The sequence below is a fragment of the Dermacentor variabilis genome, chromosome 4 (genome assembly GCF_050947875.1).
Source record: "Dermacentor variabilis isolate Ectoservices chromosome 4, ASM5094787v1, whole genome shotgun sequence".
Taxonomy (NCBI): domain Eukaryota; kingdom Metazoa; phylum Arthropoda; class Arachnida; order Ixodida; family Ixodidae; genus Dermacentor; species Dermacentor variabilis.
Window position 1 is genome coordinate 176,930,679 of NC_134571.1, and position 19,541 is coordinate 176,950,219.

A 19,541-nucleotide genomic window follows, 5' to 3' on the forward strand; every position below is an offset into this window, starting at 1 on the left:
TTGCACCTGACTATGGGATTTTGGCTACTACGTAAAATGTATCAAAAATTATACAAGGTTATGGAAAGTTAGGAAACTCTCAAACCCGAATTCACGGGTTTTGTCCAGCTTTTACTTCATAAAAGCGCGGAAGTGCCCTCTGTAAGAGCGCGATTGCGGATAAACTACCGCGATAGGTTCAAGCTTTTGTTGTGCCATGCTTCCAACTGCTCCGACGGTCACGACAGAACCTACACGTGTTCAGCAGCTCTCGTTAGTGCTTCGATGGTGCGCACTTGAATGATCTCATTCTTCAGAGAATGTTCTGCACTCCTGTGTCTAGCAGCTGCCTATTTCTCCTGATACTCAATTGTACGTATCTTGAGCCAGCACAGTAGCAAAAGCGGCAGCCCGTTAGACAGCGTTAGGGCACACATCATCATTTATTTCAATAGCGTATGCAGTGAATCTCGCCACACCTCATACCTAACAGCGAAATTTCTAAGAGACGGAAAACGTTGATCTCTCACCCATGACTTTGTTGAGAAAAGATTAAGGGCGGCGAAGAGCTAGAGATCCGTTTATACTCTTCCTCTTCTCCGTCTACCAACTGCCATAGGTAAAGAATACGAAGCGTAGTTTAGCGGTTCTAGCGAAGGAACCTTAAAAGTAAGGTGTAAGATTTATTGTCTCCCATATGGAATCACATTGGCTGAAAATATTTCAGTCATATAACATTTTAATGGAGCAATGCACAGCCTGAATAAATTATATTTACCCAAAGTATGGCATGAACAAAAAATGAATAAATTTTTTAGCAGCCTTATTATCTCACACAACGAACTACATTTACGGAAATAACTGGAGCAATAATAAATTATTCTAGTCAGGCGGTACTCGTTAATGACAGGCCCCGGAATTACTGCGCGAATAGAAAATGTATCGGGTACGCGCATAACGAGTAGCCTCGCGCAATAAAATTTTTGTTGCGGCACGCTAATCACCAACTGCTAAGATGTTAATTTCTCTGCAGGAGAGGATACTAAATTAAACATTAACAAAATAGAGATTTTTGCCAGAAGTGCAGCAACATCGGGCATTTCGTGATTCTGTTTTATTGCTGAAGCATAAAAGAAGAGGAGTCCATTCAATCTTATTTTCGATATGAGGCCACATATTCACTTGAAAAATAGGAAAGTGAAACCAAGGAACACGCAGACAGCTGTCACCGGAATGGGCAGAGCGCCTGCCTTCTCTTCGAGATGTAGGGGAATGAAACTTATAAATTGAAGATAGGAAGATGGGAAGGATAGAAGTAGGAATGAAGAAGATGGCTTATCTCAAAGACCAAGGTAAAACATTGAGAAAGAATAGAGTGAGGCAGTATTGTACTTCACAATTTATTGAACACGAAGCTCAGAAATAAGCAAATAAAGTTATATTTGAATTATGTTCGTGCAGAGCATACTTTCAGTGAGGAACTCGGATATTTACTCGTTCGCGCAGCCCTCAGAAAATCTATTGATTGTTATATGTGTGCCATTATTTGGGGCGCATTTTACGATGGCATTAGCTTTGAGTGCACGGAAACATAGGCGGGCTTTGCATCAACCCACTTCTTCACTGGCGTCTTCAAACGACCAGCCGGTACGATGCCGGACACTCACCTTCTCCATTTAGGCGTCCTAAACATTCGCTTACGAGCAAATTTTACCTGGAGCACTCCTATCTAAAGACATGGCAACAAATAAATCACGTAGCTCGACCTGCCTTCCCCAAATTTGACTACGTTTGTGGAATTCAAGAGACGAAGCAAAATATAGTGACTCTAGGAAGCCTGCATTTTATTTAAGTCATTTTTAACGAAAATTCTTTGATATAGCGAAATCAAAAAGGAAAGTTTAAGTACAAACTTTTCAACTCTGTAACTCAGTACTAAATATAAATATCAAGATGGTGCGAAATTTTGAAGTGTTCACTCGCAGAAGAATAGAATAGCCACGCGTCCGAGGACGAAGAACCCTACTGGGGAAAAGAAGAGAAGGGAAAAGAGGTTTGCACACAGGCATGACATTAAGCGAAATTAGGCCAGATCGTCTTGTCCGCAAATTCGTTGTCGAATTGGGAAGCTTGCGCAAATTGTTAGCAAATGTACGATGCTAAAGCACTATTGAAGTATTCATGTTCCTTTTTCGTCGACCATATCACCGTTTTCTCTTTGAAAACTCTCCTTGTAATACTTTGTATAGATATGACATAAAGATGACCACATGCAGTTGACTTTATGGGCATACCGATGGAGGTTTTCGAACATCTTGTTGAACTTTTATCTATTTATTATATCTACGGTGCAATCAAAGGATTGTTGAATAAATTTGCAAAATTTTTGAATCTATCCTAAGTAGCAGAGCGCGGCTGAAAGAATGTCCTGCATTTGTCTTGACGGGTGCTAAACGCGCTGTTAATCTTCTTCATGAATAAAGTAGTAGTGCTCGATCCGAGCTGGATTTACTTAGTCGGCATAACAATGTATGCAGTCATTGTGAAGCGAGAAGACGAAGTGTTGAAAGCCGTGACTTGTTCGGCACCTTGACTTCGCCGCTGCTTGTGGAATTTCCAGTACGACTGTGAGGCCTGGACGATGAAGTTCTTCCAGCCGTTCGTGCTTAGACTTACTGACATGGCCTTAGGCGAACTACTGATAGCATCTTTCTATAGCACTCGATACTTATTCATCTTCATGGCCTGGAATTTCCCAAACGAAGGCAGTGACCTGAACCATCATGGTCATTAGAAAACCTGGAGCCCTGTAACGTAAAGCTATTGCTATCTGTTTTTATTCCAAACTCCTGATGTGAAATTTACGTAACCTCCGACGCAAGCATCGCGCCTAACCCGCAGCGTTGCCTGAAAAGCCCAATCATACGCGCTTCTGATTTATAGGATGTCACTTTATTTTGCCTTCAAAACGAATATCATTGTCTACATTGAGCATATTTTCTTATCTTATTGGCTGAGAAGATGCGAGGAGCACGCTCAAGTGGAGACATTCTTGATGGGGCCGCGCCAGAACAGTAAAAGTAGATAACCGGATGAGGAGGGTTGCTGGCTTCTGTGATTGGTCCGCTTCCCCTTACTTAGCTTGTGGTGAATGGTCGAAAATCGTGGCGGCGTGAAACAGAAGGTTAAGAACGGCGATAAAACGGATCTTCGACAAAGTAGGATTGACAGAGCGATGTCGTATACGAGCCGAAAGGTCTCGGTAACGTTATAATGCAATGCAAAATGTTTTATTTTACGCAAATAAATCCATGCTACCCGGCAGCTGCGAGCAGCCAGCGTCCAGAGTTATCGGCGGGCCGCCATCTTCTATTCCTGTCCGAACCAGGCAGCCTCCGGCTATTCAGAAAAAAAAATTCAGTTTTGTTTGGCACATTAATGCACCCTTAAAGCGTACACGCCACTTTGACGCCATGAGTATTTGCGCTTTTGTGATATCGTGTGACAGACAGGCGAAGTGGGAAAAGATCGAAACCGTTTGCCCAATAGTAAGTGATGAGATGACGCCTTTATTTCCTAAAGGCCAAAAAGGCACCGAATAAGAAATTATTAGTTTTCTTTACTTCGGTCTAATCATGCGTAATGAGTGTGCAAATATATCAGATGGACAGTTTTCGCAATTTTCGTGAGGTCGCGTGATAGAAGCCACAGCGGGGTTGGCCTAAAATTTTTTGACCAGTCGTTGAGAGCTGATAGCCGAATTAGAATAGAAAAGTTTCGAATACCTTTATGCTATAGCGCCCCTGGGCTGCCAATCGCCAATTACCCGGTCACACAACAAGCTCTTTGCATCTGCAGCGAAAGCACATTCGTTTCCACTTGATCATCTGGAACAAACGTATGACCAACTCCCGAAAATTTTCACCGATGATTCATCGAATATGAAACGCGGAGCAACGTGCAGCGGCGTCTTTTATTCCCTCCATGCCGGTGTGCTCCCCTTCCTGACTTGACTCCGTCATCTCGTCAACAGTATGCTAGAGAGCGTGGCCAATGAATGAAGAAGCCTTAAGTAAACTAAAGCATTGTCGAGCTCAGCAAGTCGTAATGCTGTCGGACAGCATGCGCGCTCGGCAGCTGTTGTAGCAAGGCTTTGTGTTCTTGAAGCACACACAAAGTTATTTGCTCTGTTTTAAAGAACTACGCCGACTCGGATTTACCATAAAGTTTTAATGACTTAATTTCGTGGCATGCAGCAGCATTGGGAAATGAAGCGGCTGATAAACTTGCTCATTCCGCCTTGGAACTTTGGCCAACAAAAAACGTTGCAGTTTCGCCCGACTTCCCGGCGGTCGATTAGCAGACAGCCATACGAAATAAAGAGAGCACTTTTATCGGCCGTATGAAATTGTAAACATTCGATTCTTAACTAAGTTAATAAGCACTTCGTCAGCGCGCACAGCAAACATGACCACATGGTACTCGATGACCGCGGACTTGCAGTGTCAAAACGCTGACCTGAGGAAGCGCGACATGATCAGTGAGTGAGGTGACCTACGTGTCGTGTACATATCTATGTGGTCCATCGCTTTAACGCAGAGTTAGTGCCGGGAACATATAGCACGTACAAAACTGCGAGCCACCGACGCACCTAGACTCCGTCCCCGTCCCCCTCCGGAGAGCACCCTGAACATAAGGTCATATGAAATGAAATATGAAATGAAGAAACGATAAATTAATGGAAATGAAAGTGGATGAAAAAATAACTTGCCGCAGGTGGGGAACGATCCCACAACCTTCGCATTTCCCCCACCTGCGGCAAGTTCCTTATCATCCACTTTCATTTCCATTAATTTCATATATTAAGCACAAGTAATTTCCCCTATGTTGTCCTTGGTGTAAGTGTTTGTTGGCTTCTTATGATAAGACTAATAAAAATCGGGCCCCTCGTATAACCCCCTTTCTTATCGTTGATTACATAACGAGGGTCTCGAATCCGGCAATATTAATGCCTTTTGGGTATCACTTGTGCGTTTATTGACCGGTTGCCTTCACCCAAAAATATCACGTTCTCGTGAAGCCTGCAGCAGAAAGGATGTTCCACGTCCGCCGTCTAGGTCTGTGAGTGGTAGCGCTGACTAACACTCCCAGGTTTCTACAAGGAAATATAAAAACCCAAGAAAGCGGACGGGGAAACGGCGCCACGGTAGCTCAATTAATAGAGAATCGCACGTGAAATGCGAATGTCGCGGGATCGTTCCCCCACCCTACGGCAAGTTGTTTCTGCATCCACTTTCATTTCCATTAATTTATCATTTCCTTATTTCATATATTAAGCACAAGTAATTTCCAATATGTTGTCGTTGGTGTCAGTGTTTGTTGGCTTCTTAAAATATGACTAATGAAAATCGGGCCCCTTGTTTAACCCCCTTTTTTCTCGTTTATTTTATAAACGTTCTGTCACTCTGTTTGCTCGTGCACCCCTACAATTTATGGCTTATAGCATCGGTGGGCCTTCGCACATCGCAAGCGAATTCTCTTAACTGACTGGAATTACATGACTGGAACAAGTGCTGGCATTTGCACTGAGATATTTCAATGCCTCGCTATACACACTCTATATAACAAATAATCGCCACCAAGCCAGAAATACTTCCGGAATCTTCCTTCATTGCCCGACAGACTTTTCAGTGAACTGCAGTTATGAACATATTCGCTCGAAGGTGTTTTGTGAATGATTCAGGAATTCGCTCTAGCAGAGAAAGGTAAATGGCGTAAGGGATAATTCAACCATGCGCAAAGGACCACGCTTCGACAAGGTGTACCAGCTAACATTGCTAAAGCTTTCAGAAACCTTGATCGTTTTGTACAAATGAAACTAAGTACACATTGTTCACAGTGATGTTCGGAATCCACTCGTAAATAATTTGTTGCTGACACTCAAATAAGTCATCACCATCATCATCAGCCTGGTTACGCCCACTGTAGGGCACAGGCCTCTCCCATACTTCTCCAACTACCTCGGTCATGTACTAATTGTGACCATATTGTCCCTGCGAACTTCTTAATCTCATCCGCCTACGTAACTTACTGCTGGCCCCTGCTACGCTTCCCTTTCCTTGGAATCCAGTCCGTAACCCTTAATGACTATCGGTTATCTTCCCTCCTCATTACATGTCCTGCCCATGTTCATTTCTTTTTCTTGATTTCAACTGTCACTCAAAGAAGTAATTGCCTATAATTATCTAACTTACTAAATTATTCCCTTATAAACAAAACAGCAGTTAAGAAGTCGTAGACAGCTACGCGAAACATCGAGCAGGGATGATTTCAACAAGATGCAATTAACGTGCTTAATTTTTCAAGCAAAGAAAGATTATAAAAAAACATACCACGTTATAACGCCACCCACCCGTGCCACAAAGCAGCGCCCCTTAAGCAGGACGACTCGGTACGAAACGTATTGTGAAAGGCATTCTGGCACAAATAAACTGTTTCCAAGGCAAGCCAAGAGTTATAGGCATCCGTTGCGTGGACACACGCGAAGAGGACGTGTAGTCTCGTAATTAAAAGTTTTCTCATTTATTTCAATAACTAATTGAACGTCACCGGCAGAAGACTACTGATAGCTTCGCGACGGAATTGTGGATAATATGTACTTTGCTTTCAAGTAAAATGGTCCATGTTTTCTAATGCTCAGTCCATGTTAACGGGGACACCCCGTGTAACCGGCGCATGTATTGCGAGTTCCAGAGTGCAGTGTGCATTAAATCGAATGAGATCATTCGGACTTGAATATTCGTGCTTGCTTTAAGTGCGCGTGAAACATTCTTAGTGTGAAGTCCTTGCATCACACCTCCAGTGAAGAAGTGAGTGGCATCTTCTGGTCTCAGAAAAAGTCCCTAAGCAGAGAAAGGGCACAAAAAAAGCAATATGAAGATTATTAGCCGCAACCCAGCTATCCAGCACGAAGAGGAAAAGTGTTAAATATAAGGAAAATAAAGCAGATTTAGTTAACTCAAGCAAGCGCTCGGGGGTTTGTTTGGGGCGTCGTGTCTAAGTCCCGCTATTCAATCGCGCTTCGCTAACACATCGACACGAGCTGGCAGGATTTCCCACTTTACCACACTTGAAGGGTCCACAACTCAGTCACAAGTCACAGACACCTTCTGGACGAAGACATTCCATTTCCTCACAATGTTATCCCGCGCTGGGAAGTATGATTGGGTTCAGCATATACAGCAGTGGCGCTATAACGTAAAGCTATTCCGAACTTTACTATTCCAGTTCTTCAATAAGCACTCCGCGATCGGTCAAACACTTTTCTGGACCATCTTCAATTCGCCTGTCTGTCACGCAATGCAACAAAAACCGCGCTACGACCTCTGTACACATTCATTATGCATGATTGAAAAGAACAAAAGAAAAAAATATTGTTTCTGCGTGATGCTTGTTGGATTAACAAACTACTGATTTAAGCACCCATGTTTACTTTGTACGCTATTGTTTAAGCTGCTCAGTACGTTGCCGGTGCTGGGAAAGCCTGTGTGCTGTGACAAATGCTGAGAATTCAGAAGTATGGTTGTTTGAGCTAGTTGGTTAGATACAGCAATGGCGGTCATAGCGCTCGAAAACACTGACAAGCGGTCATTCTTGTTGTATCACTCTCGTCCGTGTCTTCCAGCGCTATGACCCTCATGGCAGTTCAGTTAGCTGTTTTGTTTTTTAGAAATGATTGCGCATGTGGTCATGATGCTAAATAAATTTACCAGATTATTCAATACGGTCTCAGCTGCGTCATGTTTGAACACAATTGGTGTATGTGGCTCCCACGCAGTGCCCGCACCGCAACTGCCAAGTTAAAGAGGTAGTTTTAAAACTGGTTCAAATATTGTTTCTATGGTGTAAGCCCTGCAGATCTCTACGTCATCGTTGACGCTGGCGTAGTCCTTTATATCCGCAGAAATACCATTTGTATCTCGTGGAGCAATCGCCTCTTCCTATTCGGCCAGTACGCGCCTCTCAATGATCCGAGTCAATAGCCAGCGGCAGCTTCGGCTTAACGAAATTTTGTGGTTTCTGTTGAGCGGATTTCTCCCATTGGGTTTCTGGGAAATTGGTCAAACATACACACAGAGTTCTTCACGTTCAAAAATTCGGCTTAGACGGGTTTGTCATAACATGAGTCTACTTTATAAAACATCGAAAATTCCGACTAGCTCACCTCGGTCTCGTCCACCATACATATCCAGAGCGCAACTCTCAATGAGTCATAAGACTCTTGCAATGTGTAGAATATTTCGCACTTTTATTGCTATGCATTTCACACGTATAAAATTGGAGAACCCTCGGCGCGAGTCCGGATAGGCTTGAATGCGGCTAGGCTCATCACTCGGTTTACATTATGAAATATCCATTAAAATAATAATACCTTTATTGCCAATAATCGAATCCGTACACTCATACAGGCCTGCCAAAGCCTTTGAAGGCTTCAACGGCAGAGCCTGACATTGCTCACCGAATTCAGAATCTCGTGACATTTTTGTTCCTCATTGACCGGCAAGTACGGTTTCTGTCGCTTTGTTAGGTGATGAGTAGCCACACCTATATTGAAAATATGCTCAATAGAACGAAAATGCATTTACCGTGTTGATGATGAACGCGCCAAAGAGCTTGACACTTGTTGCACGTTATGGGGCATGTGTTGCAGAAATTCACTCTTCAAGACAATATCTGAATATGATATATACCCACAAAAACATTTCTTCAGTGCCACTGACAATAACACTATCCGGACAAAAGGTGTGGCTCATTCACGTTGCCCTTAATTTTTTCTTCATTTGAAACTTGTTTACGTTTCAATGAATTGCCTGCATTGTGCGGAGAGGTAATTTATTCGGACTTCTACGAAACAAATTACGTGCAAATGATTACTTGTAATCTATTACATTTTGGGGGTACTCTTTTAATTTATAAATTACATTCCTTACTCGGTAACGCTCACTGTAATTCAATTACATGTAATTATTTATTGATCAGACGAGCTGTAATAGGGATGCAATTCTAGGAACCCGAATTTAACGGGAACTACTGTGGAACGCCGGAGATCGTGCCACGCACCAGTCTCGCGCATGCGCATGTTCGGACGGGCAAACACGAGACATTAATATCTGCAAAAATAACCTGGTTTGAGCCAGTTGGTTCACCTTGACAGTTTACATAAAAACGCGCTGAAGCCGAAAGGAGGACATACCACAGGACATGTCTTCGTCTTTAGCGCGTTTTTATGAAAACAGTTACTATATGTTTTCTCATTTTAGTACTCCACCAGATGTTGACCGACGAATGAAATCGGTGCTTGTATGTCTCGATAGCGAAGGTCACTTGGGAGCTTAAGGCCAGGATGACGTTAAGGCCAGGCCAGGCTACGGCCGACTTTTACGGCTTTTCATTGGCCCAACCGAGACAGTATTCGAGTTTCGACACTTACAAAGCTCGGCGCTGCACAGAAGAACCAGATGCTGAGTAACGACAATCTTGTGCGCAAGACGTCCGTACATTACAGAACTGCCCTGCTTGCCAGCCCGCACATGGAGCAAGCTTTCAGTGCCACTGCTGATGACTTCACTACAAAAAAAAAAAAAAACGAGAGAACATGACCCACGAATATGTTTCAAAACAATTGTTTTCAAAGATAAGCAATGTATGAAGCGCTGCAGAGGACTCACTGAATGTCCGAGACGAACCTGCCCTGTACGGTATCTGCGCAATGTTATTAAAATTTCGGAAGTAACGCAAATCTAATGACTCATCATCATCAGCCTATTTTATGTCCACGGCAGGACAAAGGAATTGAAGAAACTATTAGTAATGTTTCCTTACACATTTAATATTTATCTTTATTATCTTGGAAGAGCAACCTTGGAAGAATAACCTACAACAGTGCTTCTACCTTCTCTTTCACTGTCTGCCCATTTCTTTTCTACACTTCAACATTCTTCACTCTACGCACTATCTTATTCTCCACTTCATTCTACATTGAGGGTGTGGGAGAGTGAGCTAAGCGTGCATAAAATTTGCTGTGGAGAACTTAATTGCGACACTGACGAAGGCAAATCTTTGTCGAAAGGTTCACTCCAGCTACATTACTCCTCCAAAAACTGTTTATCACTTCAAGCCTTCATATTCTTGTGATCTTCTGTCTTGTTAAACCGTTGTAACAGTCATATTTACTATTTATTACTATCAACAGCCAACATACATTTAGCACTGCAAAGCGCTGTTTAGAATCTTTGCGAGTTTCTGCGTCCTTTATAATAAATACTCCAGACATTCAGTTTCTATTTTACAAAATATCTTCCAAACATTGCCAGTGATAACCACGGCCTTGACGACCCCCATATGGGTTAATTTCGGCATGGGACTGAGGCTTTTCCACGAAAAGAACAGCTATGTTTTGCTCATATCATGTGACTGACAGTTTCTGCTGTAATTGTTGCAATTGTCGACTGCAGTGTGAAGAGTTCGTTTCTGTGAATATGTGCCGGTCTGATTCCTCTTGTTCATGCGTTTCAGATCTTGTGCTATGAGATGAAGAGGTCTAAAATAAAAACACAGTGTAGATTTCATGGTGCTTTTAAGAAACCACTCAAAGCTTGGAGAGGAAGCATTACATGCAACTTGAACCAAGCGTTTGGACACAGTGAGTGAAAGTTGTTTTGTCGTGAGCGAGGGTGTCGGTGTTACTATGTAACCACCTTTAAATAAAAGTTTGTTTCAAAACGGTGGCTCGAGTATGTGTTCCCCCGGTAAAAAAAAACCATTGGGATATCCAATTCGTTTTTTAAACATATTTGACCAACACGAACAAACAAAAAAACTTGATCAATCAAGATATAACCTTGCCGTACCAAGGAAACACCTGAAACTCCTTTCGAGAAGCTTACTGATGCACGAACACACTATAGCATTTATTTTCAATCATATACTCACAATTTGCCGCGTCACCAAGTGAAGTTTCAAGACAGATTTTTTTAGTCTCCAAGAAGCGATATGCTTAATTCTATCCATTGCTTACTGCACCGCATTTGATTTTCTATAACAAATAAAAGCGAATTTTCCATTGGTTGCGCCGACGCTCACATTAAAATTAGATGCTATTACTATTGACTAGTCTTTTTTTCGGGGGGGGGGGCTGCATTGGTAGCATTCTACGAATTTGCACCGCGTGTTTGTGTGGGTAAGCTTTAGCGCAGAATATTTTTGTGCGTTATGAAAACAATGCACTACAGATATTTTAATTAATGCAACGAGTTGCATGAAACATCGGTCAAGGCGTTGGAAACATCGCTATAGAGAATCCCAACAATTTTCCTATGCGTGTGTGTATTTGTAGTTGATGCACAGTTTTCTTCATTTATTTATTTATTTATTTATTTTGGCTACATTGCCCCCCAATTGCGCTTCCACGCGCTTGCCGGCGCGATCGCAAGGGGACAGCCTAACATCAATATCAGCAGCAATGGCGGATTTGCGCTTGCAATGTTTTCAATAGTTTTCGCCTTTTCTTTGATTATCTTGCTATTTTAACGTGTGGAGGTTCATTGTACGTCTGTTCTTTTTTAAGCTTGCCATGGTGTTCTAATAAATGTGAAGGTGTAGTCTTTTCTTCTTCAGCGGATATTTGTACAAGACCCCGTTCACCGACTATCAGGTAAGATGTCCACGTACGCTACACGCAAGCGTAGTGCTTCACTAAGCCGAAGTGCAATACAAAGTTAGGCATGAACAGTACACGCAATCCACAAGTTCCAAGTATTGCCAAGAACAAACATTGATTGGCGAAGTTCTCACAGGCGTGATAGAAGTCATGTGGCGCGCAGGCGCTGAACGTAGCGTCACAAATTAGCGGCTGGGCGTAATTAGATTTCTTAAATCGTCTTTGTACTATTAACAACGTGTCGGTATTTCATATTTTTGGCGGCATCTCCAGGACATCAAATCGGTAACGCAGACACCAGAGCCAGAACCCAGACTGGTCCATGGCTTGGGGCTCGCCGAGGCCTGCGCGTGCTAGTAGTATATCTATGATGTCTGTAGGCTGTGTCTAAGTCGTACTTTACGAATTTTCTGACGCATTTTAAGATCAGCTGTCCCCTTTCGCGGACAAAGCTGGAGGCAGGGAAGTCCGTGGGTTGGGGCAACATAGCCTAACCTACGGACCGCCCTGCTTCCAGTTTTGATTCCCCCGCTGCCCCATGGGCGCCCTGGAGATCCTGCGCCGTCTCCATGATTATAATCTAAGGTGCTCTCCTGAGGCATGCGTTTGCCGGTTACATGTGGCCTCGTGGAGCAGTACTTTAAAAAAAATCCGATCTATCGTCGCAACGAAAAAAGCGCCCCACGACTTCTACAACACCAGTCAGAACCTTTCCCATAGGTTTACCTATGTGTGGCCGCAAATCTCTGAAACTTCATGCCAGTTCAACAGGTTTGTTGGCAACGATGTCAGGTGATTGCTTTGTGTTGAATCGGCATTTTCTCAATATTTAAGAATTTAATTGGAATGCACCTGATCAACGCTGCGCTGTGGTGCTTGCCACAAGTCCCTTGGACAGGGAAGACATATCAGAATCCCTGTGCATGCACTTTAAATGCACTGGTGTGACCACTGATTTTGGGAAACTACCACGTTGGCGATATTGTGAGCGCAATGTGGGTTTCCTTCATCTTCCTCATCCGTACATAGTGTGTGCCACTTCTCCCTCACCGTTGCTCTAGCTCGGCGAGAATAAAGTGGTTCCCTAAAAGTGGTGGAGGTGCTAGGGTTCTGCGTACGAAGGACGTAAAAGGTAACGGCGTTTCTGTCTTTATAATATGTCGCAGTCGATCATTTTGAGACATGTGGTGGTGTTCATGCGTTTGCACAGTTTAAGGACATCTGCAATGTAAGAGGCCCGTGATTCTCGAATTCGATACTCTTTCCTGGCTTTTCTCGCGACCTCAGCACAAGTAGTGGGAGCACGAAAAAAACTGACAAAGCTGGTGCATGAATGTTGCCCAGTAAGAAGGATCTGGCTCGTGGATCAAAGTCAATTTTTATTTTACATTGTAGAGGCAGACGAGCATGCCGTGCAGTTTCTATGAACTGTCCCACCATCGCTGCCTCTGTTGTACATTTATCAAATCACTTGATTCTCACCAAGCTTGGGCTATGGTGACAAAAACGCGACACGTGCTTTGCAGTCACATAATGCCCTTGAAATACATCTATTATGCCAGTTTCCCAACAAAGCGTGCCCACTAGGGACAAGTTCACTATGCCTGCGCAGGGATTCACCTTTCCTGTCCTATGGTCTGTTGGCAGGCAACGCAGCGCTGCACCCGTCAGGTGCACCTGAGGTTTCAGTATGTTTACATTCGGTTACATGAGCATAGAGGGAGTGTGTTCGCTGTAATCAATATCACACAGATTTTGCTAATGTAGGCTTGAGTGGCTTGCGCATCCCTCCACTAAATAGTCGGAATACTTTCAGCTACTGAACAATAGACCATATTCACACTGTCAATCAGGTGATAGAGAAATGTGCGGAATATAACCAACCGTTATATATAGCTTTCATTGATTACGAGGAAGCGTTTGATTCAGTCGAAACCTCAGCAGTCACGGAGGCATTACGGAATCAGGGTGTAGACGAGCCATATGTAAAAATACTGAAGGATATCTATAGCGGCTCCACACCGACCGTAGTCCTCCAAAAAGAAAGCAACAAAATCCCAATAAAGAAAGGCCTCAGGCAGGGAGATACGCTCTGTCCAATGCTATTCACAGCGTGCTTACAGGAGGTATTCCGAGACCTGGATTGGGAAGAATTGCGGATAAGAGCTAATGGAGAATACCTTAGTAAATTGCGATTCGCTCATGATATCGCCGTGCTTAGTACCTCAGGGGACAAATTGCAATTCATGCTCACTGACCTGGAGAGACAAAGCAAAAGGGTGGGTCTAAAAATTAATCTGACGAAAACATAAGTAATGTTTAACAGTCTCGGAAGAGAACAGAAGTTTACGATAGGTAGCGAGGCACTTGAAGTGGTAAGGGAATACATATACTTAGGGAAGGTAGTGACCGCGGCTCTGGCTCATCAGACTTAAATAACCAGAAGAATAAGAATGGGCGGGGCTGCGTTTGGCAGGCATTCTCAGATCATGAACAGCAGGTTGCCATTATCCTTCAAAAGAAAAATGTATAACAGCTGTGTCTTACCAGTACTCACCTACAGGGCAGAAACCTGGAGGCTTGCGAAAAGAGTTCTACTTAAATTGAGGACGACGCAACGAGCTATGAAAAGAAGAATGATGGATGTAACGTTAAGGGATAAGAAAATAGCAGATTGGGAGACGGAACAAACGCGAGTTAATGACACCTTAGTTGAAATCAAGAAAGATGTAATGGGCATGGGCAGGGCATGTAATGGGGAGGGAGGATAACCAATGGTCCATTGAGGGTTACGAACTGGATTCCAAGACAAGGGAAGCGTAGCAGGGGGCAGCAGAAAGTTAGGTGGGCGGATGAGATACGAAGTTCGCAGCGACAACATGGCCACAATTAGCACATGACCGGGGTAGTTGGAGAAGTATGGGAGAGGCCTTTGCCCTACAGTGGGCGTAGCCAGGCTGATGATTATGATGATGATGGTAGAATGATGAGCAATTTAACTTCCAGACATGCAGCAGTCTTGACACTACTGGAAGGCAGAAGCAGCCTCCTCACCATGTTCACGCTCAAATAAACCTCCTTATTAAGCCATTTTATGGGCCGCCAAACCGCCTGCGCCACCTGAATAATGTCAGTTGTTGCACCTGGCCGTTCATTTCATTTGCTCACCTGGGCATCCTCTGCTCGCACATATTCGTTTCCAATAATTCAGGAAAATGGCAGGGCTGGTTCGCACTCTTTCCAAAGCCTCAGGAGGGACAGCACCAGATTATAGGTCTGAAGCAGCAGCGCACCAGACAGGCATAAGTGTGACTGACATGAACCACACATATACATCTCTGCTGTGTCTACGGAGTACCAGGTATGTTGCTTGCATGCATGTTTACGCTCGTGTATGCGAGCAGGTCATGCATTTAACACAGCTATCCACAATAATCGATGTGCCTGTAAGTAACATTGTCGGTGCTGTTTTCTTTATTTTACATTATGTTCTTGTGAAACTGAGAAAAGATAAGGAAAAAAGAAAGAAAGGCTGCCTTCCTGTTCACCAGTGAAAGCATTGTTGCATAGAAAGAGGCGCAGGAAAAGACGTATATGCATGTCGGACAGCCTGCACAAGGTTTTATCTTTGTCCCTGCAAACATGGCGTACCTGGTCGGGGTCAGTGGAGTTGATGTTCTTTAGCGTTACCCCCAGCAGCGGAAGCATTGTCCCAGAGCTCTAAAGAGAGTCATCGGAAGCATAGTGCTAAACCTTCAGCCTTAAAATGTCAAGGACGTCACTGGACAGGACAAGAGATGACAAGGTGAGACTGACTGGGGCAATGTTGTTGTGACGGGTGCCACCTGTTTGAGCACACAGTACGGTCCCCTGTTCTGCGAAAAGCTTCTCTGGGAGCCCCACACAGTGTAAAGGGGACCTGAGAAGTATAAGCGCACCAGGAGAGAAATTGTGCAGCGTGGTACTGTAATTTCTGGTTGCTTCATAACGCAGTAGTGATAGTCGCAGCCCAATATTTTCAATTTCTTCTGGCAACTCATCATATGCAAGTGAATGCTGCTCACTCTGATTATGTGGCTGCGTTTCAGTGGTTGGATACCTAAGGCCATGCTGCACAATTTACAAGGGATTTATAATCGACTTTGTATGCTCACAAAATGCAAGAACAATTCTAATAGCACTGAAAAGACAAACAGCGTTCACGGCGTCGTTCAAGCTCAGTGTCCTTGAGCGTGCACAAGAACTAGCCTAACTGATGTTATGACTGGCCTGTGTGGTCAACAATTTGTGTCGCTCCGCCAAAGCAACAGCGAAAGGCTTGACGTTTTAAATACTACGAGCCACCCGCAACCGTTGGAAAACGCCTAGGAGGCCCCAATAGCGAAAAGGCCTTACCCTTTGTACAGAAATTTTCGCCTTCTTACCCACGGCTTGAACGACACCCTGATGTCTGCGTAGTCTCCACAGTGCTGTCTCCCTTCAGCGAATGGGACGGTTAAGCTTCGTGCGTGCATCGCTCTTTCTCTTCCTCCTCGGCAGGGAAGACGCCGGCGGCGGGTGTGCGCGTGTGTGCGCATCAGTGCCTTTCCTTCTGCTGAGCCAGTGGCGGTCAGAAAATCCGTTGAACACTTCCATGTATCGAGCGGTGGCCGCCAGCGCGGAGAGCGTTTTCTCGCTTCTTCTCTTGAGCGACGGTATTCTAAACACTATAAAGGACGTCCTCGCCAATGGACTTCAGCCTTCAGTTTTTGAGCAAATTAGAATGTATGTCGCTCGCCATCAGCAAACTTGCAGAGCTGACCACTCCGTAACAATGTGAAGTAAACGCTCATTGTTACTTGTTAGGTTGTTGCCGTATCTCCTGCCTTGCCCCCTCAGAACTCATGAGCTGCAGCAAAATGCAGACAGCGGCACGATCATGAGCACCTTGGTGCACAGTTTGTTACCATTCGTGCCAGCGGTGCAATCCGACAACCAATGGTCAAGCTCGAGAACACCAAGCCCACGCTACTTCCACAGTCCTGGATTCCCATTTTTAATACGGAGCAGCAGCAAAAAAAATAATTTATATCTGTGAATAAGGTGCGGATGTGGGCTGCTTCACTTGAACATAGGAGACAAATGCCTTCGGGAAGTTCAGTCGCACTTTGTTATTTTAAAAGGCGGCTCACCAAGATTGGACCTTGCAAACCGACAAGTGCAGTGCATAGATCACACACTAACAATTATCAGAATGATACACAGCGGGAAAACAGCAAAAATTTTTACCAAAGACGCCATGGTCTCAACGGAGCCTTGCTTCAGCCAGAGTCAAGGTCACATGCAAAAATGACTCTATGTTAAGCGTGCTGCCTGCAACATCACCAAACATGGCACGTGATTTTCGTAAATCAACCAATGTTAAACACCATCCCGTGATGTGTGCCCCACAACAAAAAATGAAGAGAAGGAAAAAAGAAAGAAAGAACAAGGCTCGTCATGCGAGTGTGACGTGAACCATTGGCTCTGGTAGGGAGAAGACGAAGAAGGAAGATCACTTGGAGGCAAAGGGGTTGATTACCGTTGCTTTTATTGCTCACCTCCTTGCAGCATGAAAATAACATTTCAATTTCTCACTTCGCTGTACCCATCGGACGAATATTTGCAATCGAAATAGCGACCGCAGTCATGCATTTCCTGCCGACAAAGAATTAGGTTCAGCAATGTCCATCTGATGCATGCACATGCTGCGATGTGGTTGATGTGTTTGCGCACTTGTTTCTCCCTTCAAGTATGCTGGCGAACTGCCGCTAGTTACAGATGTCTGCAAGGAGTGCACACTGTGTGAGTTCTGCACATGAATTGAAATTACGATTACCACAGTGATGATAAACACATTGAAAAGTAATCTGACACTAATTATCAAGACAGTCTACAAGTTTTCCGTAAGAGATTTGCTCAGGCTTGAGAAAAGCCATCTTAGGGACCATTTAATGTGGTGTTACCGCCCATACTTTGAGATGAAAGAAAAGGAAGCCATTAGCATTTTTCTGGTGATGAAAGGTGCCAAATAGATTGCTTTGAATTGCAATAGACATTAATATTATCATTCTATCTGTCTTGGCACATAAGTTCTTCACCAACCTCTCTCTCATCTCTGTAGCACATTAATCTGGAATAGTAAATCCACTCTGACGCAGGAGGGGAAAGTGCATGCCAGACATTCTGACCACACGGACTTGGAGAATGCCACTTCCTTGAATGTGGCAAATGTCTGTGTTTTTGGCGAAATAAAAGCTCGTATGCAATTTTCATCTGTGATAAAAAGAAATAAGTGCTGCCAGTTGTCGGACGTCATTGAGGTCGGGCTTATCAAGCAAGTGGATGCCATCCAGAACACCAAAAATTCAATGATAGCCATTGTGCAGCAGCTTCAGGTGGCGAAGTCCAGCCGGGCTTTCTGCGCATAAGGTCACCGAGTGGCCTTTCTAAATAGTCAAGTCAAGAAGTACAGTGAGGTCCTGAGGAGTTTTAAGCCGTTAAGAGATCCCATGCGGGGGCTCCTCGGGCCGAAACCGTAGGCGACGCCCAAGTCGGGACGGGAACGTGGTGATGCTCCGCCAGTTCTTGGGCCCTCTGGACGGCCTTGAGCTCAAGTTTGAGGTCCGGGCTTTTGAGGGCTTTTTCCTATTCGGGCTCACTGGAGAGAGGGCGCTTTGGTAACGCGGTACATTCCCAAAGCATGTGCGAGAGGGAGCAATAGAGTTCTTGGCAGTCTGGGCAATTTGCCGGAATGTCTGAGTTATAGTGACTCAGTACGCCTCGTGACCGGATACGAGTCCGTTTGTAGCATACGAAACGCGGCCGCCTGCGCGCGTTAGAGTCTGGAGTGCGGGAGCGGGTATTTCGCTCTGGCTTTTCGACGGTGTGAGGTGATTTCGTGATAAGTGAGTAGCGGGTCATTAAACTGGATGTCCAGCCCCTCGGAGGCCGTGGGACCGTCGCGGCGGGCAAGTTCTCGCGCACGGTCATGGGCCGTTTCATTGAGGTTTGGTTTTCGCGGGTGAATGTCTTTCCCCATGTAAGCGGGGAACCAGGAGAGGCGTCGTTTGCTCTCCTTTGAGCTTGCTAGTAGTATGAGCGCTACTTCTTTACATACGTTGCCGCTTTCGTAGGCCCGAATTGCGGCATGGCAATGGCTACGGCTATCTGTTCTGCTTTAGCGCTGGTGGTCGTTTTAACCGATGCGGAGGATCGTAAGGTTCCGTTACCGTCCACGACTGCTATCGCGAAAGTGGATGTGTTGCCATACTGGGCCGCGTCCACAAATGCGGTGGCTTCACGATCCGCGTCGGTGCGGTCGAGAATCGCGCGGGCGCGGGCCCGGCGCCTGCTCACGTTGTGCTGTGGGTGGACGTTTCTGGGAAATGGTGAGACTTTGTAGTTGGTCTCTAATTTCGCTCGGCAGGGTAATCGCGTGCTCGAGATAAGGATATGGGCAGATATTAGCTTCGTTTCTGATTAGTCTACCGGCTTTGGACGAGGATAGGCGTAGTATTTGCGCCATAGTCTGAGCCTCGATCACTTCATCGATGTTGTTGTGCATGCCAAGCTGGTCAACCTTTGCTGTACTTGCTCTTTGTGGAATGCCCAAGACCTGTTTGATGCTCTTGCGAATGAGTGTGTTTAGTTTCGTCTTTTCTATTTTCGTCCAGTTGTGGGCAGAGGCGACGTAATTAATGTGGCTCATAAGGAATGCGTGGTATACGCGCAAAACGTTATCTTCGCAGAGACCCTTCCTGCGCCCCGAGACTCTGTGGATGAGTCTGATCATGTTTTCGGTTTTGGCGGTTAAATTTTTAAT